Source organism: Triturus cristatus, chromosome 2_2, assembly GCF_964204655.1.
Source record: "Triturus cristatus chromosome 2_2, aTriCri1.1, whole genome shotgun sequence".
Taxonomy (NCBI): Eukaryota; Metazoa; Chordata; class Amphibia; order Caudata; family Salamandridae; genus Triturus; species Triturus cristatus.
The window spans coordinates 809,190,425-809,212,732 of record NC_140582.1 but is presented as its reverse complement, the minus strand read 5'-3'; the positions used below and the strand labels follow the sequence as shown (position 1 = coordinate 809,212,732).

At 44.3% G+C, this 22,308-nt stretch overlaps 1 long non-coding RNA gene across 1 annotated transcript; it reads right to left on the bottom strand.

Moving 5' to 3' along the window:
* Positions 1-12,218: 12,218 nt before the first annotated feature.
* LOC146862815 (uncharacterized) lies at positions 12,219-13,745 on the bottom strand. Its single transcript, XR_014978180.1, has 2 exons — positions 13,365-13,745; positions 12,219-12,653 (listed from the first exon to the last, which is right to left on the bottom strand). It is a non-coding gene; the product is annotated as an uncharacterized LOC146862815 (long non-coding RNA).
* Positions 13,746-22,308: the final 8,563 nt, after the last annotated feature.

Below are 22,308 nucleotides of genomic sequence, written 5' to 3'. Positions count from 1 at the left end.
TGAGATCTTGCTGATTCATACATGAACTTAGCATTTGACAAACAACCATCTTACTAAATATGAGCAAAAAATGTTGGTGGCCTACAACATCTAAGTCAGAAGATGCAATACGTTAAACCCTAGAACTATTTTGCCAATTGTGAGCAAAGTTGAGGAAAATTATTAAAATCATGGGGATTTTTTTTTAAACATTGGTTTTGCATTTTTAAATAAACTATCGCAACAGAACAATAAAAGTGTGCTGACATGGAAAAGGAGGTAATCATCAAAACTGAAATGTATATATGGAATCACAATTCGATATATAGAGCGCAAGACTGGTGGGGTGGTACCCACTGTGAATGTTGCATAGGCATAGTTGTTCAGGGGGGTTCCACAAATGAGACCAATCACATAGCCACACACTTTAATCACCACAAACTCCACAGTGAGGCTCGCTGGGGCCCACCCAGATCAAAATCACAGGGATTTTAACCATGACTGTATTGTTGTGACAGAATTGCACACCTAGCTAAGACTAACTCTCTTTATTGACTAAATTTAAAACCTTTAACCCCTTCTCTGCGGGGGTAATTCCCCTGTGGTGCAAGGGGGGGCCGTGGCGCCGCTGTGCTCGTGACGAGCTCAGCTCATCATGACTCACAGTGGAGCTGTGCTCATGACTAGCTGAGCTCATCATGACACCGCCCACTGATTAATTCTCCCGCACAGGCGGGGAATTAATCGCGCGTGGGTGGGCCGCGGCCGTTATGACGAGCTCAGCTCGTCATGAGCACAGCTCCACTGTGACTCATGATGAGCTCAGCTCGTCATGAGCACGGAAGGGGTTAATGATGTATAGTTTATGTAAAATGATTGTTCCGCATTTCTCTTCGTCGACCATCAAAGATCCAGATGACCAGTGGTGGGGGTTATTTAATGATTACACCCAAAGACTGAGATACAGAAAACCCCACTCCATCAAGTGGTAGCGAGAGGATGGTTTGTGTCACAGGACAGAGGTGCTGAAATAATTGCCCCAACTTAAGACTTAGAATTCCCATGCTCTTTAAGCCCAAAGCCCGAACTTGAAGACTTAAGGAGTTGCAGTTTCGAAGACAGTTGCAGTGGTGGAGGTGTGAGTATCAATAGGGTTATGCGTCGCGAATTCTCTTTGTGAGATTAGGTTCTTATGTTGAAATTATGTGTTTTGTATTTTGCAACATAGCAGAGTTTTTGCTTCGATGTTGAGCAGTTGAAGTTGTTATCTGACTCGAAGTAGTCTAAGATCCAGTGATAGACAGTTGAATTTGTTGTGTTCTTTGCGTGTAAGAGGTTTGTGGTGCAGATTTGTATAACAATTTGTTGTGATTGTCCTAATATTGATTAGTGTTAATGGAACCAATTGCACAAAGGGGAAGCTAAATCATTCAGGGTAATTTCCCACTGATTGAGATTTAATTCATGTGTGCGTGTTGTGAAGTCGGAGGGAGTTAAAACCTTATTTATGGTTGTTTCTTGTGTGAATGGTCTACTTTAATTTCTTTAGTGGAGCAGACAGAGATTAATTGGTTATTGTGCTTGCTCAGAGTTGTAGAATTTGTATATGAGAAATTTGTAAAGGAGGGTGAACCTCTGCAAGGAGTGGAGAGTTACATCAGAGTACCACGCTGGGATAGGTCAGTTGCTGTGAAGTGATGCACATAGATTTGCTTATGAGTCAACAAGATGTAAGCTGTGATAGGGTTGTGAAAGAAAGGTTGCGACAGGAGTGGAGATAGGTGAGGAGGCACCACCGGAAGGTACACCAGCTCATTATATAGCGACAAATGTAGGGCTCCATACATGTTTGTGGCTTCGTCAAAGGTGCAAGATCCCAGAAAATGAAGGGCCATTTAAATTTCTGCAATATGGTACTTTTGATTTAAAAATATCCCACTGACAGCACTCCCATTTTTGCTTTTTTAAAACCCATCTCACTATATGCCCTAACCTAGTTTCACATTCCCCCACTCATCATTACAGCAAAAAGAGAATTTCTCTGATAGAGAGACCTCTTGCAGGCCGGTGGGGCATTGCAGTGCCGGCCCCACGAAGAGCAAAGCCCATAATGAAGCATGACACCCATTTGGGTTTGAGGGCTCTATCGTCCAATAAGGAAGATTTCCCTGACCACAGTATATTCCAACCACCCCTTCTTTACTCTTTTCTTTAGGAACAGCTACCCTCCTTTTGTATGTATACCTCTAGATAGGAGCACAGGTGCTGGACTTTGAATGGCTCCTCGTCCCCCCTTCTTTTGATTGATAATCTGTAATTATAGTCACTCTCAATTGAGCTGAAAGACAATGAGCTCTTGTAAGGGCAATTAATTCCGCTATTTGTGCATATGTAACACCTTGAAGCAAAGAAGCTTCTACCAGCTCTTGAATTGTGCAAACTGCATAAGCTGCTCTTCAGGTTCCTTCGTTGTCCCTTAAACATGAGCTGTCCACAAAGATTACATAATCAGGCTCATCAAGAGGTTCATTATTAATGTCTGGTCTTGGCTTGGTGCATAATTCCGTAACAGCTAGACACTCGTGTTCAGTTTCATCCCCATCAATTCCATTCTCAGGCAATGGTAATAATGTAGCTGGATTTAGTGTCTGACATCTTTTTAATCAAGGTTCTCTGCAGATGGAAGACCAGTAATGCCAGACTGTTTATTCTTTCCCATGACACAACATTTTCATGGTCCTGCACACATTGGAAGGTATGTAATGGCTACATTATTCAGACAGAATTGGTTCAATCCCATATTCCGAGTTTTAACTGAAGAACTTTGCCATAGATGAGTTACATGTCAACAGATGCATGTAGGAGGGAGAACCCCTATAACACTTAGTCATATTGGATGAATAGGATACAGTTAGATTTTATTGAAATGCCTGTTTGCAATGGGCTGAGATATATCTTGGTTATAGTGTGCATTTTCTCCCGTTGGGTGGAAGCCTACCCAACACGGAGGACATACAGTCTCACTGTGTCTAAGCTTCTGTTAAGAGAACTCATACTGAGGTTCAGATTGCCGGTTTCTCTGGGGTCAGACCGAGGTACTCATTTCAATAATGTTATGTGTGGCTCTTCAGGTGGAACAAAGATTGCCCTGTAGCTATTGTCATGGAGCTTCGGAGATAGTTGAGCAAGTAAATGGAACCTTGAAGTCTCGATTGGCCTAAGTCGGTGCATCCACTTCATTGAAATGACCAGATGCTTTACCATTGGTTTTGATGATTCTATGAACAACTCCTGACAGAAGAACAGGATTAACACCTCATGAAATCTTCCTGAGTTGGGCTATGAGACTGCCTGCTGTACCTGCAAATGCGCTTGTACACATCACAGATGTCATGATACTCGATTACTGCAAAGGATTCACTGATGTGATGTGCTCTGTTTCTCACCAGGTTGGAGCTGTCACTTCCAGTACACATCAGGACTCAGAGCAGTGCCATGACCTTAGCCCATGTGACTGGGTTTTGGCGAAGAAACATGCGAATATCCTACCTGAAGCGTAGGTGGAAAGGCCCCTACAAGATCATCCTGATTATATTATAAACACTGCTGTCAAATATGCTGAGATACCTTATTGGGTGCATGCATCACACACTCAAATAGTAAGTTGCCTGTATGAGGAAGTAGTGTTCTGATGGGCCAAAACCGAGATCTTCTGTACCTATTCGTCCAGAAGGACCAGAGAGGAGTGAAGACTCGCACAATCTTTCACCAGTGCTAGTTCCTGAAATCTCACAAAATGGTTTGGTAACAAACACCAACGAGGAAGAAACGAGAACTGGCAATAAACAATCTACTGAAGCACCACAAGAGCAATCAAATGATCCAGATGAAAGAACAATTGTGAGAAGAGAAAGATCCCCATGGAGATCTGAATGGCTGAATGGTAGGAGGCAGTTGAGATCAAGTGTATCAGTTAAACAAATACCACAAAGCATTGTTGATTAAACAGTCTAGTGGTATAAGCGAAACAGATGGAGATCAAATGACATCAAGGAGATCCAAGAGAGCAAGAGTGCCTTGTTGAAGATATTCTGCACCTTAATGGACTTACTCTCAGAGAATGTGCCAAATGCATCAGGTCAAATTCCTAATGAATTGAGATCAGTGTTATTTGAAGCTTCATGATAAGCCACACTGTAAAACAGCATTAATTAAATAAGATTTCTGAAACAAACATAGCAATTGAAGAACTTCACAAGCACTATTTAGTGAGTACAAAAACCAAATCACTGGCGAATCCACCTGATGAACTGGGCTCAAAATTATGAAATAAAAGACTAATTGCTATACATTTTTTTTCGTCGACCATCTAAAGTCCAGATGACCAGTAGTAGGGTTATTTAATGATTACACACAAAGACTGAGATACAGAAAACACCTTACAATCACATCTTCACACAAGGTGTTCCAGGCACTCATGGATGTCTGAATACCTTGCCATATCGATGTTGTCACCCCCAGAATCGATCAACTTCCAAGTTACCACAGATGGAGGCTGGACCCAGAGGCAGCAGCAGCAGATGCTTTTGTACAGGTGTGGTCATCAGAGACCAACTATTCCTTTCCCTCTTTGACCATGATCACAAGGGTAGCAGCCCAGTGACTCTTCAGGAAGATGATGTGGTTCTCATCACCACGATATGGAAAATGCAAGTTTGGTTCACAGTTCTGATAGAACTTTCTTGGGAATCACTGATCCTTCCCCCCACCTTCAGAACATTCTGCTGAATCTGAAAGGGGACTGCCATCGACTAGTTATGGAAGGGTTGTTTCAATTTATGGCATGGAGGATTACAGGAAGTGTTATGAACACCCAAGTTTTTTGGACCATGCTCAAGACAACATCAAGGAAGTCTGGGCAGACAGTAATGTTAAAAGATACAAAGTGACCTGGGGATGGTGACTTATTTACTATGTGGAATGGGGTGTAGATCCGCAGGGGTCAGACCGTGTCTGCATTTTGAACTGCTTGTCACTAATGGAAGCTTATATAGCGCAGGAAGTGAGCTCTCTGACTGCAAATATTTAGATCTGTATCAAGCAGGTTTTTGACCAAGACATAATACAGAGACAGTGATCGTATCAGTCACAGATGATTTGAGAGGGGTTCTGGAGGATGGTTATATCCCAACTTTGATTTTACTCGATTTAGCCACAGCTTTTGATACAGTAGACCTCAGTATTTATCTTATTGGATCGACTGCAAGCAGTGGGCTTTATGGGGAGCACTTATAACTGCCTTGCCTCCTTTTCTGGAGAATAGGACACAGGCTATCCAACTTACCACATTTAGGGCATAAGAAATAAAAACAGAGAGTGGGGCTCGTCAAGGGTCTGCCCTTCTCCCCCATCTTTTTAATATTTATTCAGCCCCTTATAAAAGATTTGTCAAGAAGAGTTTGCTGGATTTTTAATTACAGTCATGACTGTCAGATCTAGTTCAGTTTGATACTTTGGCACCAGCCCAAGTTCATTTTAGAGATATGATGTGCTTTATTAGTAAATGAATGAGGTACAGCCACCTAAAAGTGAATGCTGAAAAGACTGAAATTGTGGTTTTAAATGAAAACACATCAATATGGACTAGATGCTATTGGCCTACATAAATGGGTATGTTACTGTCACCAAAGCCATCTGTAGAAAGTATTGGTGTTCTAGCCGATCAACATCTTTCTTTAAATAAAGGCAGCTGTAGGAGTCTGGCTTAGTATATGGTGCACAAGTATTCAAGTGATGGATCTTGCACTAATCCAGGCAACCCTTATGGTGATTTTAATGGTCTTTGATAATCATAGAACGCTCTCAAAGTGGTAGTTGTGGAGAGAAGCCTTCAGGCTTTTCATGAAGGTGTGTTAAGCAGCTTGTTTTACCAGTTTAATTATGTGGTGTATGTTAAATGAAAAAGAACCACACAGTGTATATATAAAAATATGTCTGTTTATTACACAACACTCACTAACACATTGGTATATCTCCTACACAAAGAAATCAATACACAACAATACTTCAATTGCAATAAGATAAGTAAGCTCAAACTACAGTGGTCTCCAGAAGGAGACCAAACCATATACTAAAAAAGTGGATTGCAAACTGTGACCGAAGTCGGGACTTGGACCAGGAAACTCAGAGGAGTTGGAGACACAAGGAATCACCCAAGATAAGTACCCATTAACCCACAGTACCTGTGTGCAGAGTGGAAACACAGCCGTGTGTCCAAGAGTAGTCAACGGGAAAGTCGCAGTTGCAATTTTTAAGAAGGACCCTTCCCAGTGGACCCTGAAGATACCCTGTTGAAGACAGAAGGTTGGAGAGTCATCCCACCTGTGGATACCCCAAGAACCAGAATACCTACACCAGGGAAGCCGGGTGCATAGGTGTGAAGTGACATCGGAAACTGCCATAGACCACAATGGTGCACTTCGAAGAAGATGCCACTGGAAAAGATGGTACAAGAGTCTGGTGGAATCCAAGGGTGGATTCTTGAAGAGGAGAACCTGTAAGCAGGAGGGACAGAGTTGATGCCACTTGGAGGTGACCAAGAGGCACGGAAGAGCAATGCCCATCGATGTCGGACGAATCAGAAGTGTTGACGGTGACCTTGTCGCTGCAGCTGTGAGGAGCACGCAATGCTGAGGAAGACCATGAGACATGCACAAGCTGTACCATGTCGGAAGTCGAGGATCAGGGGGTCGGTGTCTGGCAGGAAAACCAAAAAGCCTTGGTAGCTGCAAATGGCGTGGAGAACGAATAAGGAGCAACGATGGAACAAGCAAGGTCCAAGGGACTCACCACAAGCAGGAGAGTCAGAACAGGCCCTGAGCAAGCAGGAGAGCCCACTGAAGCAGGAGAAGACCCTCAGGAGGACCCACAGGCCGAAGGCACAGGAGTCACAAGAGGACCTCGAGCAGCTCAACAATAAGGAAGGCCCACGGTGCTGAGGATGCGGTGAGGACGCTGTACTTGGCAGGAAGACATGCTAGAGGCTGGAGCTTCTTGTAGCCTGAAGATCTCTGGAGTGCAAAGATAACAAGGCTTGGCAAAGGCAAGTCGATGTGGTGCACAAGGGTTTGGTCCTAGCGGTTTCGACAAGGGACAATGGCATCAAAATTGCAGAGAGGACAGGTCAGGCCTTGAGGGAGTTGCAGAACGAGCACTTTTGTTGCTGAGCCTTTCGAAGTTCGTGGGATATCAGGAGCAGCAGACTGGTCAGCTTCGTTGCAGTGCCTGCAGATGCAGGGGAGTGACTCCTTCACTCCAAGGGAGATTATATCAGGTGTCCTTGATGCTCACAGGTCTGGTGAAGATCCTGGAAGAAGCACAGAGGCAGACGACGAAGACTTGCAAAACAGCGAAACCAGGAGCAGCCGTATTCTTCCTTGATGCAGTCTCGGTTCTAGGAGAAGTCCAGCAAAGCCAAAGTGTCCAGATGGTCGAAGAGTGACGTGGTTTCAGGCTTGAGTCTTGGCCCATGACAAATCTGAAGAGTCACCCACAGGTAAGCCCTTAAGTACCCTAGGGAAAGGGTTGGAACGACTCAGGGGTCCCTCCCAGAATAGGGACTGGACAGAGGGAGGATAATCCCATGTCCTTTGCCCACTTTCACAACAGAGCTGAAGCCAAGGGCTCCCTGAACTGGTTACAACTAGAGTATGCAAAGAGGGCACCAAATGTGCCCTTCAAAGCAGTCTGGTGGCACTGGCAAGCTCCCTAGCCCATACACTAAGTCCTGTCTGTGAGGTGGTCACAATTCTCTGTAAAAGGAAACCTATTGTTCTACCTTCCCTTGCTCAAGCTTGACTCAGCAGCAGGACTAGATTGCTGCTGAGCCAAGGAGGAGGACGGAATTGTGTCTGTGGTCAGCAGCAGCACTAGCTTGCTGTCAGATCCTGAAAGGCTGTTACCGGTAGTGCTGGGGAGTACCCCTTAGGGAGCCCCCAGTACATGGGATCATATTTCCAACACTGGAATCGGTGTTGGTGTATGATTCCAACATGTTTTGATACCAAACATGACCGGCTTTGTTGCAGCCACTATATAGTTAGACATCTCGTAATGACTGATGTCCACTTAATGTATTAAAATGGGCGACCGCACTTCCAAAGCTTGGAGCATCGACTCCGGGGTTTGTAAGGGGTGTTCTGCTCATGCAGAGTCACCCTCAAACTTATATCCAAGAACCCTGCCCTGAGGACTGGGGAGCCTGCTATACATGCTGCAGCCCATGGGAGACCCCTGGTATACCTATGCCCTGGGTGACTTAGTACCATATACTAGGGACTTACAAGGGTACACCATTAGCCAATTGTGGAGATACATAAATACTTACCAGGGTCAATTTAGGGAGAATGCACAGTGACTGGGGTCCTGATTAGCAGGATCCCAGTCAGACTAATCAAAAACATACTGACACCAAGCAAAAAGTGGGGATAACCATGAAAGCAGATCCTACCTTCCTACAGTAGTGGTCTCAAAATGTGTATTCATTTTGAAAACTCTCAAGAAGATCCCACCGTTCCTTTTGCTTAAAGCTATGAAGACTATCAATTCAATTCTTTATTCGGATACAAAATATATCCATGAAAGTACAGAATAAAAAAATACCAGCACAACATTAAATTGGTACATACATAAATAAGAAGTTCAAACAATAAGTGCAATAAACGCGTAGCTATAAATACACAAAAATATACATAGTGCAAAAGGTCAGTGCAACAAATTCATCATGGGCCTATAATTTAAATTGTTAGATCAGAGGTAGTAACAATATAATACTTAGAATATAACAGCATAAAATATTAAAATGCAGACACTTTGACATGTAACATAATACAATAAAATGCATACAATAGAATTTATGCAGCCCGCATATAGGTTAAGTCAGATATCGGGCATACAATCAAAACTGTTTATGCTGTGCTCATAGAGGCGCGGGAGCGAACTGCCAGTCTCAGAAAGGTACTAACACAAAGGGTTAAATTTTCCCCATTGAGCATGACAATATCCCTGTATGCCACCTTAAAATCAGTAATGGCCGAAGCCTTAAAGAAAGGGATCAGCAGCTGCTAGCTATATATTTGATAAAAATTACAAAAAATTAAAAATTGTAGCATGGATTGGCTGCCACGATTTCCACAAGGGCAGGGCATTTGCTCAAGATTAGTATTGAAGCCTAAGGGGAAGCAAAGTAAATATTTTAGAGTGCCAGCCCCAAGACGAAAGAGCAAACTTCGTTCCCAGTGGTTAGTCACCTTTAAAAGATAACTGGTTGGAAGTTTTGTGGGGGTGCCATTGGCATCCACCATGGTTATATACTGGGCGACTGAGGATTTCAAAGTTTCTTGCTTACATCTCAAGTCACCATAGTATTCATACAGGGCCCCCTGGATAATCTTTTTAATAATGCCTACCATATTTCCTGGGTCTGTAAAAATGTGTGACAGGTTTACAATGGTCAGGCTAGCCATGACAGCCGCCAACCATGGTATATCGCTACCCTTATCACAATTAAGGCAATCAACTATGATCTCTCTAGTTAATGTGGCTGCTGGATTTTGCCATATTTTTATCCAGAATATGACTGGATGTGTCCTGATGTAGTCCACTATAAAGGGTAATTTTAACTCATGATGGCAAACAAAGGAAGAAGAACAATTCGGTGCCCCCAAAACACTCCGACAGAATCTATTTTCTTCTACCTGGATGCTATTGCAGTTCGCGTGGCTCCAAATTTCTGCTCCATATGTTGCTGTAGATAAAGACTGAGTTTTATATATTTTCAGTAGGGGCAACACTACCTCAGTTCTTCTCGGTCGGGGGAGGCACAGAATCGAGTTGGTAGCCTTTAAAAATATACTCCTGCTATGTGCCAAATGGGCAGCCCAAGAACCATTGTCTGAAAATACCAAGCCCAGATATGGAAAAGTGCGTGTGCATAACAGTTTTTCGGAACCAGAATTAATTACATTGACAGAATATTTTTTGGGGCTGCAACTCATTAAAAATGATTTTTTTACATTTGTACAAAGGTCCAGCTTATTCATGAAACCTACAAACCCCCCAACTAAGATGCGCAATGTTTTAGGTGTACGGCCCATTAGGACCGCATCGTCCGCATACAATAAGGCAGGTAGCTTGTTACCATTGATCATCGGGACGTCCTTAATCAATTTGGACAACTCATTATTCAGCTCATTAATATATAGGATAAAATGCAGAGAGGCCAACATGCATCCCTGCCTGACCCCTCTGCCAATCACAATGTTAGCTGATACTGCCCTGTTCCTACTGATCCTCACCTTAGCCCCCAGATCCCTATGTAAGTAAGCCAAAAAGTGTACTAAGGCCTCGTCCAGCCCGTAATTTAAAAGACATAGCCAAAGACGCGATCTATTTACAAAATCAAATGCTGAGGTGAGATCCATAAAGGCCAGGTAAATTGGGGACTGTCAAGCTAATTTAGATTGAGGCATTGCTCTACAGTTCCCAATTTGCTTCTGAAACGTAACTGACATTTATCTAAAATACTTTCATCCTCAGCCCAACTCCTAATTTTATTAAATAATACCCGCCCAAGTATCTTGAGTGTATTATCGATTAAAGAGATCGGTCTGTAGCAGCTAGGGTTGGACCTGTCCCCCTTTTTAAAATCGGGACTATAATGCTAGTTGACCATGTGCTGGGGATATGAGAATTTGTTAGATTGCTAAAAATATTGAGTAAAAGCGGTGCCCAAAACTCCGGTTTATGCTTGATAATATCAATATAAAGCCCATCCAGGCCAGGGGTCTTGTTACGTATACTTTGATCAATAGCATCCTCAACTTCAGTTATCGATATCTGGACTCATGTAGCAACGTGAAGATCTGTATGGGCCTCATTCTGAGTAGGAGCTGTATATATTTTTGAGAAATGTGCTACCCAAGCTTCGCTGGTTATATTACAGCTTAGAGGAGTTAAATTCTGGCCCATAGTTCTCATATTTTTAACAGATGCCCAAAACCCATTTGTGTTGTTTAAACTCGCAGCGCTGGCCAAATTATCCCATTGTTCTCTTAGGATCTCATTTTTCCTCTGCTTAACCGCTTTATTATATTGATTCCTCAGTGATCCCACAAGGCTTACATCCCTTGATGTAGATGACAGAGCTTCACGAAGCTCTCTGTTGGCCCGTGAGCAATCACTATTAAACCACTTACAGGCACATGCATCAAAAAGAGAGTTTGCGAGTCCTTATTTGCGAATTTTAAGGAATCGCAAATAAAGACTCGCAAAACACGATGCAACAAAAACATTGCGAGAATATTGCGAATCGCTAAAAATCGCTAAATAAATTGCGATTTCGGCATTTGCGAACTCGCTATTAGCGATTTCGCAATTAGCGAAATCGCTAATACCGAAGTCGCTTTTTGATGCATCCTGATGACATCACAACCAGGAAGTGAGCAGCACCAGCCTCATTTCCAGTGCACAGTGTCAGGGAGAGGAGGGAGCTGGCTCTGGGAGCAGAACAGGAGTGTGACAGAGACAGAAGAGAAACTTGTGATATCAAATGGAAGCCTCACAAACAGCAGAGGAGAGCCAAACAGGCAGGAAACGCAAAATTAAATTTGCAGAAAAAGAAATTGACACCCTCATTGAGGGAGTAGTCCACAGCCATGACAAGCTGTTTGGAAAGGCATCATTGAAAGTGGCAGAGCAGGAGAAAAGGAAAATCTGGCTCCGGATCCAAAACAGGGTCAATGCCATTGGGGTGACACACCGCACCATTGAAGAACTCAAAAAACGATGGTACGACTTGCGCAGTCGGGCTAAGGTGCGCATAGCTGACCGCCTGAAGGAGGCAAAGAAGACAGGAGGGGGAACACCAACAGACACTGGGAACACTCCCATGGAGGACTTGATTGAATCCACCATCCAGCCAGAAGCTGTTGTTGGTGTGACCCAGCTGGACACGTCCGGAGCAGCAAACACATCTGAAGGTAAGATGAATGTATGTTTTCTTAGTGTTACAAAATGTAAAGGTAGAACTCGACCACAGTACAGCCCAAGTGCAGACCCTGAACATCCAGTACACAATGCGTTCAGTAGGTGAGGGGCATTATGGGAGATGTAGTCAGGTCAAGCAGTTAAAATGTCAAATCTCAGAGTAACAACCCAAAAAAGCTTAATAGAGTATAAAATCATTTACAAAGGCAGATATTTATTACTGTGCAATTAATATCACAGACATGAAATAATACAGTGTTGCACTGTTTCACCTCACAGATGCGCAACGTGTAGAAGATGTGGATAGCGATTCCCCAGACATGCAGGACACCAGCGCAGGTGAACAGATGGACACACCTGTGGTGCAAATAAATCCCTCACGTCCAACAAAGTCACGCAGGGCTACTGTTCCATCCCTAGTCACCATGGAGTGTGAAGATGATGAGGCTGATGCAACACCAGGTGGCAGCCATGGCCAGACAACTTCCATCACAAAAACACAACCACAGGTCCCCAGAACTAATCACAGAGCCCGGCGTAGGAGAGGAAGAGCACTCAGGACACAGCAGGAGGAGCAACCAAGTGATGTCTGGGGTGGTCTTGAGGGACAGATGCTCCGTATGCAGCGCCTGCAGACAAAAAACACACGATTAGTACAATTGCAAGTTGGCAAGATGGCTAGCAACATAGCAGTACTGTCAGAAAGTGTGCAGCAACTGAGCAAGGTGATGCATGAGGGAAATGTATCCCAGAAGAGACAGCATCGTCAACTAATGCTGCAATTGAAAATGTTTGCTAAATCAAACAATAGATTGGCCACGACAACTGCACTGCTGGCGCGTAGGTCTGTGACCATGCAAACTGAAATGTGCCATTGGAGCGGCGATGTGGCTAAAGCACTGGACCAGGTCACCAATGCAGTTGAGTTGCTAAATGCTTCCACAATTGCGGCCAACAATTCGACGCCCGAAGAGGGTAGTGAGGGTGGCTCAAGCCTAAGTAGTGTGGCAGTTCCAGTCCGCACTGCAGGAAGACGCAACACACGCAGCAGTACCCCCGCCGCTTCCAACATAACGGATGACAATGCTGGGTCTGACAGGCGTCTGGGTGTTCGTGGGAAAAAGCGCTAGACTGGCATGTACAAGTGCATTCCACTATGGTGACGTAACCATTTATTTGGATTTGACTTTTCACAGACTGACAAGTGAATTGACATTTGCAAACCACTTATGTCCATTGCACTGGTCAGATTACAAGTGTGCTTGAACACTCATGGCAATTTTATTTAATTAAAGAATACTTTGATAGCAATAGTCAGTTTCTGTGTCATCATTACTCACCTCAGAAATAATTTTGTGTGATGTCAAATCTTCTCCTACGCCCTTCTGCTGCGCCTGCCCCTTGTGCTGCATGGTGTTGTGGCACTTGCTGGTTCCCATCCTCCGAATCGCTGTCAGACACCTCGATGTCCATTCCTCCCCTTGTCGCTATGTTGTGCAGCATGGCACATGCCGCTACTATCTTGCAGCATTGTTCAGGGTTGTACTTCAGTGCTCCACCGGTCTTATGTAGACATCTGAATCGGCTCTTCAACAGCCCAAATGTGCGCTCTATGATGTTCCTTGTCGAAATATGTGCTGCATTGTACCTCTGTTGATTGGCAGTTGTGGGATTGAGGTAAGGCGTCATTAGGTAATTACGCAAGGCGTATGCGCTGTCACCTACATGTAATGGAGCAAAGAGTCAGTGGCAGCTTCACATTGACATACGTACAATGACAGTGATAAACTATAACACATATTTACCAAGCAGATGTCCCTCTCCAAATTCTCCCCTGACAAGACGGGTGTGTATGCCACTTTGCCTGAAGATATAAGAGTCATGTGCACTCCCTGGAAATTGCGCAACAATGTCAGTGATAATGTTTTTGGCATTGCAAACGACCTGAATATTGAGGGAATGGTAACATTTCCTATTTCTATATATATATTCCTGTGTTGCAGGGGGACATATTGCAACGTGGGTGCAATCAATACAACCCAAAACATGTGGGAAACGAGCTATCTGGTAGAACTCCTGTTTGGTTTTTGCAAGGTCAAGCGCGGTGGTAGGGAACTTGATATGAGACCCGATCACGGCCATCATGGCATCAAGGAATGCTTTCAATATTCTTGAAAGTGCGCTTTGTGACACACCTCCCGCAACAGCAATGACCCCCTGAAAACTGCCTGACGCCAGAAGGTGTAGGCAACATAGGACCTGCACATGCGTTGGGATGGCATTGGTCCTACGTGTCTGTCGTTGCATTATGGGGTCCAATTCATTGATTAGATCATGGATCATTGCTGCATTGAGCCTATACTTGTCGTATATCTCATCCTCTTGCTGGCCTAGCAAAGTTATGCGGACTCTGAAGATGCGCTCATTCATTCGCCTCCGTCTCTGTGCGGCAGCCTGCAGCCTCATCCTCCTCGCCATCAGGTAAATCCCTGCCATTGTGAACAGTGCTGGCTCATTCTGGGTGTGTTTAAATGGGTTTCAGTTGGTTTTCACCTGTCTGTGATTTGCACTCATGATTACCACCTGGTTGTGATCCTTCTTATTTAGCGATCGCTAATTTGCGATTTTCATGGAAATCGCTATTTGCGATTTGTCATGCATACATTTAGCGAATCGTTGTTTGCGATTCGCTAATTGGGACACGCTAATACCGATTCGCTATTTGATTCGCAGAATGTTTTGCGATTCCTTATATTTGCGAAAAAATGGATTTTCGCAAATATACAGTTGATGCATTTCAACACTGACTTTTGCGATCGCAAACGGCCTATTTTTGCGATTCGCACCGTTTGCGATCGCAAAAAGGTTTGATGCATGTGCCTGTTAGTGTTGTGGTTATGATAGACAGGGGTTTTGAGATCATTTGTTAGATGCCTGCGCATAAATGGGCAAAAGCAGCAACTACCTCAAGATTGGGGTCCATAGGCAACAAACAAGTATCGACAAATGATCGATAAGATGTTATCATATTCGAGAACACATTACTATTGTCGATACCTTTCTAGATAATTTTTAAGTTGTCAGTTGAGGGTGATAAATTACTTGCTCCTGGTTCTATAAAATTGGCTCTAGAAATTACACTAAGCATAACCGAGGTTGGGTTATGGTCACCAAATACAGTGGGTATAACCTCCGCTCTAACTAAAATATCTTCCAGCGTGGCTGATATAAAAACCTAATCAATTATTGAGGCACAGCCACGACCTCTGAACATTGGTGTTGGGTGACTGTCATTATGGTTTGTGGCTGCAATGTCCATCACATTTAATAGCTCATGGTTTGACAAATAGTCCACTAATTCAGTCCCCCTTTTACACAGATTTACATATAGTACGTGGACAGTGTCCGATATATTTGCCCCAGAAATCTTGACATTAAAATCTCCACTCAGACAAATTCCAGCTAGATTGCGATTCCCTGTTGCAGTTTGTATATCTGACACAAAATTAAAAAGATTTGCGACAATCTTTTTGAGTACACTTAGAAAATCGTTATTATAAAAAATTAATAAAACAAATAGAAGCCCCCCCGTGTATATATCAAAGCTTGGAAGTTGGGGCTATTTGTAGAAATAGTTTTGGCACTGCCACCAGACAGAATATTAACTCAAATAGAAAGGCCGCCAGAAGGTCGCCCATGTATAGGGGCAGGTGCGCAGACATTAAAACATTGAAAACCCTCAAGATATAGCTCCCCTGTGGCCCAGGTTTCCTGAAACATTAAAATTTATTTTCCAGCTTAACCCAGTCCTCTTTTGTTTACTTTGGAGGCTAAGCCGGCAACGTTCCAGCTTAGCACCTGCAGATAGTGATCAAGGGGCCCAGAAACATCACTTACCAGGGGGACAGATGCTAATGTAATAGGGACCAATTCGATGGGCAGTGATTTAAGAGGCAGTCAATCTAATGTATCTAAGCCAGAAAGGGGAGTAAACCTATTTTGTGACAAGAATGGGGAGATGACTGGTATGTTATGGGTGATATTGGGTTTATAAAAGTAGCCAAGAGGCAATGACCAAATATCAGTAAGTAAGGATCTGTTATACTCTCTTAAACTTAACATTGATTTTACCAGGGCCGGCCGGCCGGCGAAAATTAATAACAACGCAGTCTCCTTCTATGGTCTTGTCAGAGGGACCAACCCAGCCAACCCTGCGCACCATCAAGTTATCATTGATGTTAAGCACACTAAACCCTTTATGCTTTGCCAGCCAATTAGCACTCTTGTTACGTAGTTGATCCCAGGACTCTAGCTGATTTTTCCCTATGGGGGGCACCCCTGCTACAACCAAGACGTAAGGGCAGGCCTCAGGTGGTAAACTTAGAACATCTTTTCTTGCATCAGCAGGCCCGCAAACATTTTTCCTGGTGGCAGGGTCCATACTCTGGGACTTGTGTGCTGGGCTGGCATTATTTACAGGGGTTATACTAGGAATGAGGGCAGCACGTTGGCTAGACGACTGTAATGTATTGGAAGTACCTGGGTGTGAATTTTTCCCTGGGTGGATGAAAGGCTCAGGGAGAATACATTCTTTAATTTTGCGACAAGTATCACAAGACCCAGTTAACTTAGGCTGCGCAGCAGTTGAAGTTAGCTGTGGCATGCTAGGAATGCTAGAGATGAGTCCATTCTGAACCTATGGTTTATCAGACAACTTGGGTGCGTTACTGTGCAAACTAGACTTGTTAACAAGTGATTCTAGACAATCCAGGCGCTTCCAGAGTGAAGCAAAGTTCCTGTCAACAAGTTCCCTAACACGCTCAAACATAGTGTCTACAATAATGTCAATAGCAGTGTCTCCCAATGTAAAATTATTAAAAAGTGCTGGTATGGACTCCATCTGAGTCTGAATATAAATTGAATGATTAGGCATGTCAATAGGCTTTAAAACAGCAGGGGCGCCAGCAGTTACTGTATCAGTCACTATATCAGCTGCGACTGCTGGACCTTGAATCCATGTACGCTGTGGTTTTAGACGGGATGGTTGTTTCCTCTTTGGGCAAACAGGCTTAGTTATTTTCCTTTTTCTTTTTGCCCCTGCGATTTCAGGGTTTGGGGAAACAATCACATTAACGCCTATGTCCTTGTCGCAATAGTGTGGCAAAATATTTGCAGCCTCCTTGGGGACCCCAATAGATTTATTATCCTCGATGCTCAGTCTGCTTCCCAGAGCTGGCAAATGCAAATGTATATTATGATCAGTTGGCAAATTCAGCGTCATAGGGGGGCTGATGTGATCACCGTTCACAGGTGAGGGGGTGAGTTGAGGGGTTATAGATCCCAGGGACATACGCCTCTCAGTTAATTCAATTTCGGTGCTAACAATATTAACAACTCTCTCCAACATACTGTCTATAGACGCCGAGGCACGCAAACTAGGCATGGAAGACCCTTTGGCCATTACAAATAAATTCCACAGAGGCAGGCCTTGCTTCACTCACCATACAGATGTCACAGATGATGGTGAATGTCAGAGGGGTGGCCAAGCCCGGCCTACTCCGGTCACCGACGGACGCAGACGGGCCCGCGCTTGGCCCGGGCACGGAGTGGGCACGCCTGCGCGCGTCCCGCACTGCGGGAGGCCAGCAAGGTTCTTATTGCGCCTCCGGGCGCAGATCAGCGGCGTCACGTCGGGCGCTGATGCAGGCTGCTGGGAATTGTAGTTTTGGAAGAGCCGCTCCCCTCACGGCAAGCGTCTAGAGTTACTAGCCGTTCCCCTCACGGCAGACAGGCAGAGCAAGGTCGGTGGCCGTTCCCCTCACGGTGGTAGAGTCAACTTAGTCAGCTTTGGGCTGGCGTCCCGCGCTGCGGGAGACCAGCAAGGTTCTTATCGCGCCTCCGGGCGCAGATCAGCGGCATCATGTCGGGCACCGATACAGGCTGCTGGGAATTGTAAGTTTGGAGGAGCCGCTCCCCTCACAGCAAGCGTCTAGTATTACTAGCCGTTCCCCTCACGGCACACAGGCAGAGCAAGGTCGGTGGCCGTTCCCCTCACGGCGGTAGAGTCAACTTCGTCAGCTTTGGAAGACTATCATGACTGCTTTTATTGGCGCAAAATTAGATTCTGCTAATAGTTCATACCTTGGGCTTCCTGAATGTGATATAAAAAGGCTTCTATTGATTCAGAATGCCGCAAATAGGCTAGTTTTAAGAATTCCTCATAGAAAACAGATTTCACCTCACCTGATGAACTTTCATTGCATATGTAATTTAAAATCTATTGCCTATTTTTCAAAGCACTAAAGGGAATGGCCCAGAATTTTTAAGAGATTAAATGGATTTTCGGCCGCTGCCAAAAAAAGAAAGTTTAACATGGAGCATTGGGTCCGCGAAGATCAAATCGACACAGAGGTATAAATACCTGTGATTATGGTTTAGCGAGTCCTCCAACCCATCAGCCCACCTAGCTGGAGCTATAACATGTAGCCTGATCTGTCTCAATTAGACCCTGAGCACACTGTCAGCCGAGCCCATGCTGAAGGTGATAAAAGCTACCCCCCCCTTCTTCCCGGCCTAAGTTATGGGCATCGGGCCTTTCCTGAAGCATGAGCGGCTAGCCTAGACTACGCCCAGAACATGACTTACAAACATATTTTTCGACTCCCTAAATATACACGCAGGGCAAGATTACTACTCGAGCTGGGCTTCTTAAGACAATCTTTTTCATGCGAAGCAGATACCTTAAAGTACTACATAAGGGTACTAAAAGCCCCGGACAACACCCTCAAACCTTGCCTAAAAGAAACCTTCGCGAATCCCGGAAATCCATGGAACCGGCAAATTGAAAAGGCCATAAGATCCCTAAAAATCTATGAATCAGCGCTAAAATCAGACTCGATTTCCTACGGAATTTGGAAAAGGGCCATAAACAAGCAGGTGAGACAAATCTCCTACCAACTGGACTTCCAGACATTAAAATCGGTAACTATTCTATCTGTTCTGAATGATTCATATCTTCCAGGGCTAATGCAACCATACCTTTCAGACAGCTTAAACTCGCTGGCTCACTGGAATATTATGTTTATGTGCCTTCTAGGCCTGTGAACCATCGGTTTTAACCAGTGGGCCCCATGTGGAGAGGAGGGGCCTACAGATTATGCAACTATAGGTCTGAATCGTGGCTCCATCTTTTGTGCTGCTGTCCTTCTTTTGATGCACCCAGGAGATTTCTTCTGCAGTAATTATACCAATAAAAGGGGTATTTACACATGCTTGGAGGCATCTGCACTTTATTTCACACGAACAGACACTCAAACACAAGCAAGGTGCGTAAAATATGTGAGAATCCGGGAAGACTTACTTTTCCTTCGTATAGCCCTTCCCAAACTGATCCCTGCTCCTCAAACACTTGTTACTGATTACTTTATAGAATGCCCCAGACTTTTTTCACCACACTAAGTCACTTTATTAATTTTATCTCTGATTTTAACACTTTTATTCTTAGTAAGGTGTCACGGGGACCACCCGGACTCCGTACTGGAAGGAGGAGAATGGTGGTCCCCTCCAGAACTGACCAGTGACTTGTTTTGTGTCCCTCAGGACGACCCGTGGCCAGCCGAGACTTCAGACGGCACTAGCACGGAACACTGTGCCTTTAATTGGGACGTCTTCCAGGATAGCCCCGCCTTCTACTCCACCGTAGACGGCCGGTCGCCAATAAGAACCCGGGAGGAGAAGACAGTGGCGTGTGACGACACCGGAGGACGGAAGGAGACAGAGCACGACGGTGAACCGGAGGAGGAAGACGGGACAGAGCGAAACGAAGGACTGAAGAGGAGCAGAGAACGCGAGGAGGAACGGAGGCCGGAGGCAGGAGACCGCGGCATTCACGCTCCGCCGAGCCACGCCCCAGGAGGAGGTGCGTGGCTATCCCAGGTACGGGATCGCTTCACGGGTTGGGTCGGGAGGCGGGAGAGGAGAGCGCGCCACTGAACGCCGCCGCTTGCCGCCGTACCTAGAGCAGCACGTCCTTCCTTTCACTCACCCCCCTTCACAACCGTTCGTTGAAGAGCACCCTATCACCAGTGTGTTACCCTCACTCCCTTCCCTTACATATCCTGATAATCAGGACACTCGTTCCTAACCAACCACCTCTCCTTCTTTGTTTCCATTGGCACGGCGAGAGCCCTCCTTACCGGAAGCCGGGAGAAGTAAGAAGAGGGACGCTAGCCCAGGAGGTCCACGAACACCGCCCGACCCTGACGTCCTACCACCGAGGGAGACAACATCGCACCCTTTATTGTGAACTTTCAATAAAACACCTGACCCCATCCTCCCGTGTTCGTGTCCTCTGTGCGACCCGCTTACATAAGGTCATTGTGCAAGAATGCCTTTTATGAACAATAATTTTTAAATGTGATGGCCAGTATGACCATTGCTCCCAAGGATGTATTAAAAGGCACCACCATTGCAATGGTTTTAATTAACTGTGCAAAAAATGTAATAAAAGTTTACAAATCTAAGAACGATTGTCAAAGATGGGCATATAGGTTGGGAGGAGGAAAGAAGGGTTACTGTAGGAGTACAATAAAAATGATTTTTACCCCCTCAAAGATTGGTCAAATATGTCCCTGGAAGAACTCTTTGGTCAACTTCTGCAATTATGTATTATTTGGTGGTGTCCAGATACCGGAAAACAACCTCTGAAAGGTTTTGATGATCTACATTTTATCCAACGGAATGGAATGCTCTCACAACGGAGATTCGCCCTATCACGGAACTGGCCTGTTCAGGTATGCCTTAAAGACTTGTTTTTTTAGACAGGCTTTGGATAATTAGATGCATCTTTTCAAATCAATTGCTACTCCCCTGACTCAATAGCACCAAGAGACCCTTGGGTAAATGCTGTTCCTTATAAAATGCTCCTTAACATAACATATGGTCAAGGAGGGCCAATCTTACAGGTCAGTAAACACTTTTTGTTAAGTCATTTAGGGGGGTAATGTGCATTGATGGGCTGACTCCAGACGAACACCCTCTGGTGTGTCAACTGCTCATGGGATTACGTTTTTCTGTTCTCCCTACACCAAAGTATTCTCACTTATGAGATGTTAACTAGGTGCTGTACTTTTTTCTCTCTTGGCAAAACAACGAATATCTTTCCAGGAAGTAACTAACAGGTAAGGTAGCAATGCTTCTTTGTCTAATTTCCTGTAAAAGAGTGTCTGATATTAAGGCCTTAGACCTGCCAGGCAGAATGTACAAAATCAATTTCTAGAAGGAGGAAACGTAACACCAAAGAGATATCGTACCCAGGACTGGGAGATTCTCCCAGGTTGTGTGTGGTTAAATGTATTAAAGCTTACAACGCTTTGAATGAGGAGTACAGACCCTCAGGGTTTACCCAGTCACTGATTTTCATGAAGAAACAATTAAAGTAGTATTTTACCCCATTATAGTTAGATGGGTTAAGTGGGCAATGCTGGATGAAGGGATAGAGACCTGAAAATATGTGGCACACTTGACTAAAGGCACCATGGTTTCAAATGCCTTCTCGCACAGTACAAGACTAGCTGATATCATGAAGATGGCAGATTGGTCGCCTGATTCTATTGTAAAACAATTCTATTTCAAATCAATAGAATGTTTGACAAAATTGAAATTAATACGTTTTAAAGTAGCATAAACCTTGCCACTGGTCTTGACATAGAAAACAACATTTCATAGCGCTGGTGAAGGAAAATTTATAATTTTATTAAGGACACAAAACGAGGTTTATCCCACACAACACATTCGGCAGTTGCAGATCTGTTAAGGCCCAACCCAATGGAATTTGGGATAGGCATGCTTGTTTATTAAATTAGTTGTATTACTGTAATGTTCTGTGGACAAATTATACCCTGTTCAATGATTTTACCTGGTAAATGATCTAGAATGTAGATTTCAGTTGTGCAGCTATGGTAGTAACATTTGCTATTGTATTCTAGGAAGAGATCAGAAACAGGATATCCAAGAAAGGGTGTGGGATGAGTCCGCAAGGAAAAAGAGAATGGGGGCATAATTGAAAAGACATTATTACTGTGATATGTATTACAATTGGCTATTATGTACTACATTTGTTTCAAAGTTTATCATGGGAAATGTTTTTGTTTTGACGGCTGCTGTTCATTTTATGTAATAAAGCAAAGAAAGAGTTAAAGCCTAATCCGTGCCTCCAAGTCCTGATTAGAACTGAAATCTTTCCTTCATGAGAGCTAAGAAATGCTGTATTCTTTCTCTCATCCA